This window comes from Alligator mississippiensis, chromosome 5 (genome assembly GCF_030867095.1).
Source record: "Alligator mississippiensis isolate rAllMis1 chromosome 5, rAllMis1, whole genome shotgun sequence".
NCBI classification, from domain to species: domain Eukaryota; kingdom Metazoa; phylum Chordata; order Crocodylia; family Alligatoridae; genus Alligator; species Alligator mississippiensis.
In genome coordinates, this window is record NC_081828.1 from 4741628 (window position 1) to 4748271 (window position 6644).

The window sequence follows — 6644 nt, forward strand, 5'->3', positions numbered from 1 at the left end:
CCACTGCAGAAAAGAGTAATAAAAAATGCACCGTGACTGTCCACAATTTGAATAGCGATTCTTTTATTTTAGTCCTCTTGGAGGGATATTATGCCCCTGCATTTCTTTCTTTCTTTCTTTCTTTTTTTTTTTTATTAAATATGGAACACCTACTCAGTTCTTAATTAAATTTAATGAGCCAAAATAAATTGCTGAGAGAGATGAAGAGATGGGAGAGGAGGTGGGGAAGAGAGGGGTCCTGGGACAATTGGGTAAATAAAGCAAATTAATAGTGGACATTAAAGAAAAGGGGCGCCCCTCCCTTTGCTCGGTGAAAGGGGGCAGTCCATGTCAGTTTCACCTGGATGGGGGAGATCGCCCGTGTCAATTTCACCCCGCAGCGGGGTAGATCTCTCGTGTCAATTTCACCCGGGGCTCAGATGGGCACCTTGAAAGAAACAGCGTTACATCGCATTAAAACGGGATAATTGCTCCGTGTGTCTGCAACCCTGGTGGTGTCTCCCATCCCCTGGGGTGCATTTCTTTTGGGAGGAAGGGAGCAGGACCCTTCTGAAATCCTGAGCTCTGCCTGAAGCAGCTAGGGCTGCCCCAAGAGCCAGGGAGGGTGATGTAAAAAACCCCCAAGAGCAGCCGGGTGCACACACGTCCAGGGCGTGTTTCTTTCCCACCCCCGCCTTTCTTTTCGATGCACGCCTGTCTTCACTAGGCTCGACCTAGCAAAGGCTGCACCTGTTTGCTCTCCCCGGATCCGCCCCAAAATGAGGATCCAAGAGGGCAGGTAGGTAGGCGGCGTCCGCACTCACGCGCACAAACGTGTCCCTGTCTCGAAGTCATGGGCAGTCAATGAGCCCGCAGTCTGAGGGCAAGGGGAGAAAGCCGCTAGGCAGATGCCAACACGAGCTAGGGCGCATTAGGGACACGAGACCCCCAAAACCTATGGCGTGTGAGCAAACGAGCAGATAAAACAAAGGGGAGCCTGAAAGGCTGCACCAGGTGAAGCCGGCAATGCCATCGATGCTTGTGAGCCGAGCCGTGTTGGTCCAAGGTGGTTTTGTTTGTTTACAGTTGCATTAATTGCTTTTGGTGCACCCCCCCATTCATTCATAACCCCCCCTCCCCCAGTATACACACACCAAGTGTCTCGTGCTTCAACAACACGATGCTTTTCGCACTCGGTGTTTGGGATGTCGTTAAAATCCCTTTAAATAGCTTTTGGTGTGTACATGTACGTATACATATACGTATACACACACACACACACACACATATATGCATCAATGGTGTGTGTAATACATCAAAGATAAATACATAGTATATATGGCGCGTGTGTACATATGTGTATATGCGTGTATGTCTCTCTCACTTCCCTACACATGCACACACATACATATATGCATAAATGGTGTGTGTAATACATCAAAGATAAATACATAGTATATATGGCGTGTGTGTACATATGTGTACGTGCGTGTGTGCCTCTCTCACTTCCCTACACGTGCACACACACACATGTATGCATAAATGGTGTGTGTAATACATCAAAGATAAATACATAGTATATATGGCGTGTGTGTACATATGTGTGTGTGCGTGTATGCCTCTCTCCCTTCCCTACACCCACCCACACACATATACATGAGCATGAATGAGTGGGGGGGAGGTATGCGCACGCATAAATATATATAGGGTATTTGTACCCGAAAGCTTGCAAAGAACAGTGTATCTAGTATATAATAGAATATATTTGGGGAGGGGGGGGGTGTATACACACGAAATCTACTACATATAAATGCATGAAAGGTGTGTATGCATGAATGGTGTGTGTGTGTGTTTGTGTGTGGCCATACACACCAAATACTCTTTCTTTCTTTCTATATAGGCGTGCATGTTGTGCGATGGTGATGCACCCCCATTAAGCACGCGCACGCACACACACACGCACACAAGATATATAAAGGCATTGTAACGACCCCCCAAACACGGAGTGCCAAAAGCATCGTGCTGTTGAGACATAACCTCTCCCCTCCTCCCCTTCCTCCCGCCCCTGTTTTCCCCATCAGGACACCTCGGGGCCACGCAGGGTTTTCGCCTGCCGGGGAAAGACACGAGCTGGGGCTCATGCAAGGACGGTGCTGCTAGATCCAGTCCCTGGAGGGTTTATCCAGCCCAGCGGGCATTTAAGCAAGGAATCCGGGTTGATTTTAGATCCCACATCGAGACACCCCCCGTCCCCTTATTCCTCAGGACCCGGCCCCCCGGCTGCAGAAGGGCTGGGAGCTTGCAACCTGGCAAGGGATGGACCACGCCGCCCCACCCAGCCGGACACAGGTCTTGCTTGGCCAGCAGAGAGGAAAGACGGGCAGAGCCAGGGCAGAGGGAAGGCTCCCCAAAAGTAACGAGCAGCCACGGGCTGAAGGGATGCCACTGCTGCAGCAGGTGTGGGAGAGGGAGGCTGTGAGTGGGGAAGAGGTGAATGCGGAGCAGAGGGCTGGGAGAAGCAGGGGGCCGCGTGCATCTGTGCCCTGGCCTTAGGGATTTGGGCGCACAGCCTGGGAACCGGGACATTCAATGCTGAAGGCTGCAAGTGAGAGAGAAACAGGGGTGGTGCAAAACAAACTCGGTCAGTCCCAGGTCACTGTCCCTTTCCAGCCTCCACTCTCTGCCCCGGTGTGACACAGGAGACTAGGCACGATGGACCATCAGATCCGCGGTCTAGAGACAGGATGGCAGAGCCCTTGCACCCCGCAGCCGCGGCCCCTCTTCCTCCAGGCTGGGGGAGATTTCCCAGCCCCTCTTTACTCATTTCCTGCCCCGCGGCCAGAAGCAGCTCACGACCCGGCTGCGTGTGTCGGGGGTGGGAGAGGCAGGCAGAAAGTCACGACCGGGCTGCGCCTCCAGCCAGGAAACACGACCGTGTTCAGCTCAGTTCCTCTGCCCCGCAGGAAGTGTTAAAGATAGAAGAGAGGGGGCTGGGGGGGTTAGATTAGGCAGCCACTTATCTCCTGGGTTTAGATAGGCAAGCAGCTTGATGCACTCCGCTTCACCCTAGTCCCTGCAAGGATCCTGCCCCGCAGGCATCAGCCCTCCCCAGCAGGAGACCTCCATAGTGGGGATGATGGAGCTGGGGCTGGTGCTGCTCGGAGCAGCGGGTTGGACTGGATGTGACCTCCTGAGGTCCCTTCGTTTTCTCGGATTCTGCACATCTATGGCAAGCCTGCCGTGTCCCTAATCCAGATATTCCTTTCTAGCAATGGACACAACTAGTCACCAGAGAGGATCTGGGATGTGTCACAATTAGGGTGAATTCAAACCCCCCCCCCCCCCAGTGCTCCTTGTACCCCTCCATTTTCAGCCATCTGCCCTGTATCCTACAAGCAACGGCCCCCCGACCACTTTTAAGTTTGCCCCTTAGTGCGGTGGCCCCTTGCTGCAGATGATGACACCAGGTCACAACATCTAGGCACCTTGGGTTGGCATTTATCTGCCACCGAACTCAATGGGAGTCTTGCACTGACCAGGCCTTGGGACACATCATTTCTGTCTGCAGACTTTTCCCCTCCTGCCTTTCCTGACTCATTCATCCGGGCTGTCAGGCATTGGGGGCCTGTCCCTTGCTGTGTTTACACAGCGCTTAATACAATGGGGCCTGATCTCAGCAATTTCCAGTATTTTAACAAGGTGGTTCCACTTCCCGGCTTATAACCCCACTTCTGGTCAGGCTCCACCACTATAAATGAATACCTTTGCGGGTGCCCCACTCCCCAGGTGCTCTATTTTGGGGACCACTACTGCACTGTATCATCCCACCCGCACCATCCGGGCTGTAGCCCAATCCCAGGTGGATCTTGCCATGCCTGTCCATCAAGGGGGATGGAGGGCATCTTTTAGTTTCACCATGCTTGTGAACTACGGCAGGTGCCAATTAAACCTCTCTGGAGGATAAGCGCACACAGAGGGGTCCTATTGTAATAACAGTGAATTAATTGGACCAAGCTGAACAGTTAGGAAAAAGGTAGCTGTACAAGTACTGCCCTTTCTGAATCGCGAACAAATGGAAATTACCAGTACAAGCAATGGAAAAATGCATACAATCTTAACCATGACTATCAATGTAAATACAATACCAACTGTTTGAAACCCAAGTCTGACAGATGTTGCAGGCTGGAATCTCGTGCCATTTATCTTGCACCCCCGTCTCTGGGAGGCAGTTTTAAATTCCAAGATTACTTCAGGTGTATTAGCCAAATTCATAGCTAGATCCGTTGTAAACCACACATCCTCGCTCCCTTCTTCTTAAATCTATGCAGGCCTTCAAAAATGACCACCACGGCATGCTTGGAACTGAAAATTGGGGCTCAAGTGTCACAGCAGGAACCCAAGAATTGCCAGAAGGCCCATCTTGTCTGATGCCTCATCTCCAACCTATGACAACTGCTTTGGAAGCAGGCAAAAGCTTTGCAAATTGTGCAGCAGCGCTATGCAATGCAAAGGGGATTGATTTCCGTGGGATATTATCCCTTAAAAATGTAAGGTGGCATTTATTGATGATCCCGTCTATCCAGAAGCTGGTGCTTTTGGGAGTGACTTAGAGTGGCAAGGCTATGCTCCAAGTTTCAAGCTGTTTAAAAATAAAAATATGTTTTTGGCAATTTATATATATATTTGGCACGTGTGTAAACCCTCCCCCCCTCCCCCTACATGCTATTCAAATATAAATTAATACAACTGTCATCTTCCTGTGTTTTTGAGCCATTTTATAAGGGAAACACTGAACAACCTCCCCCCCTTCCCTGAAATAATGAAACAATAGCTCAGAGGTATGAATTGCCTCATTCATCTAAAAGGAATGCTAACCGCCTCTTAACAACATTAACTAGTTTATTGCTTCTTTTTGCAGAAGCAGCCGGCTGGCTTTAATGCTTATCCCAATCAGTAGAGATTTAGGGCTTGAAAAAGGTTCTGAAGTAGCTTCAAAATACACAGCGCATTTCTAAGAGCAAACACATATTCTCCCTCATCAGAGCCGTCCACTTCGAGAGGCTACGACTGCTAATTGTGCAGAGAAAAAGAAACATATTACCGGAGGGTAGCTGATGACATTCCTTTCTATACTGCCATTTCATCTTTAATAGCTCATGCTTTATTTTACTCATGTATTCTTAATCCTCTTGTTGGCACATACAAGAAGGCTTCAGCCTCATTATAAGCCAGGATCTGAACATGCTGGTAGCTCCCATGAAAGAAAAGTGGTGGTGGGGGGGGAGGCAGGGAGGTGGAACCAAAAAGACATGCAGCTGCACAAATGGGCATGAGACAGATGTTGCCTGCAGAGGATTGCAAGACCAGTTAAGAGCACTAGTGATGCCTGTTACTGGGAAGGACACATCTACTCTTGGGTAGCCAAAAACAGAGTGCAAGATAAGCCCAGAAGGCAATCTAGTCCACGCCCTACAGCTCAGCACAGGATGTTTTCTAGTAGCATATGTGACTTGCACATTTTGAGACTACCTTTTTGTGAACCAAAAAGACTGCTGCTTAGAGTAGTAATTCTCAACCGGGGTGCCATCGCACCCTGGGGTGCCTTGAGATTCTTTCAAGGGTGCTGCACAGCGTTAGTATTGTTAGGTAAACACGGTTCACAAGATAAACCCAGAGTTTTCACATACAAACCCATAGTGTTAAAAACCATTGTGACCTGTTGCAGCGATTGATTTATTATTTTTCTGAGTGAAAAAAAAAATGAATTGGCATTTTCCAAGGAGTACCTCGAATCAATTGAGGGGTACCCCAAATCTACTGAGAGGTGGCTGAAGTTTTTACTGAGGGGTGACTTGTATTTAAAGGGGGTGAGGACCACTGGCTTAGAGACTTTGCCTCCTCTTCTTGCAACACCCCAAATGGCCATGTCATAGCCTGGGGGGGTGGGGTTCTGTAGACAAAACTGAATCAAAATTATCAGCCTATGGCCAGAAAGTTAACTCTCCTATCTCAGCAGCACTGTAGTTCAGGAAAACTGGATTCTGCCAAGAGCTCCTTTCTCTGGATTACCACTGTTTTGATGAAGATGCAGATAGTCTATTGTCAAGTTGTGATGCAGCGTGAGACAGATAAGATGAGCCCTATATAAGATATGAGGCTTGGCAGAATTACTGCTGCTCACAATTTCCCCTCAATGTATGGATCAGCATGGATCCTTACCCCTTACCTTAGAACCAATGCAAACTTTGTTCTGATTCTAAATGGACCAAACAGGAGTTTGGATTTTGGCTTGGGTCTTGCATTTAAAAAGAAATGAGTGGCACTAAGTTTTCCATGTACTGCAAAAACCTGCTAGTGGGCTGGGTTGCTGACACTTAAACTTTGAATGTTTTTATGTTCAACCTACTTTGTCCAAAAAGCTCGGAGGTCCTGTTTTAAAGGCACGCTGGTAGGGGAGAAAAACTCGTCACTTCTAGCTTTTCAATATGCTACTTCAGAGTATGTTTTGCACAGAGTTAAAGCAGCTGCTATTCCAACCTGCCTGGCAGGCTAAAAAGTGGTCAGTTTTATGGAAGTCTCTTGCTCTCCATGGTCCAAAAGCTTAGCACATGGAGGTGGGAATACGTAAGTTTCTGAGGGAAGGTGACACTTAGAAACCATCATGT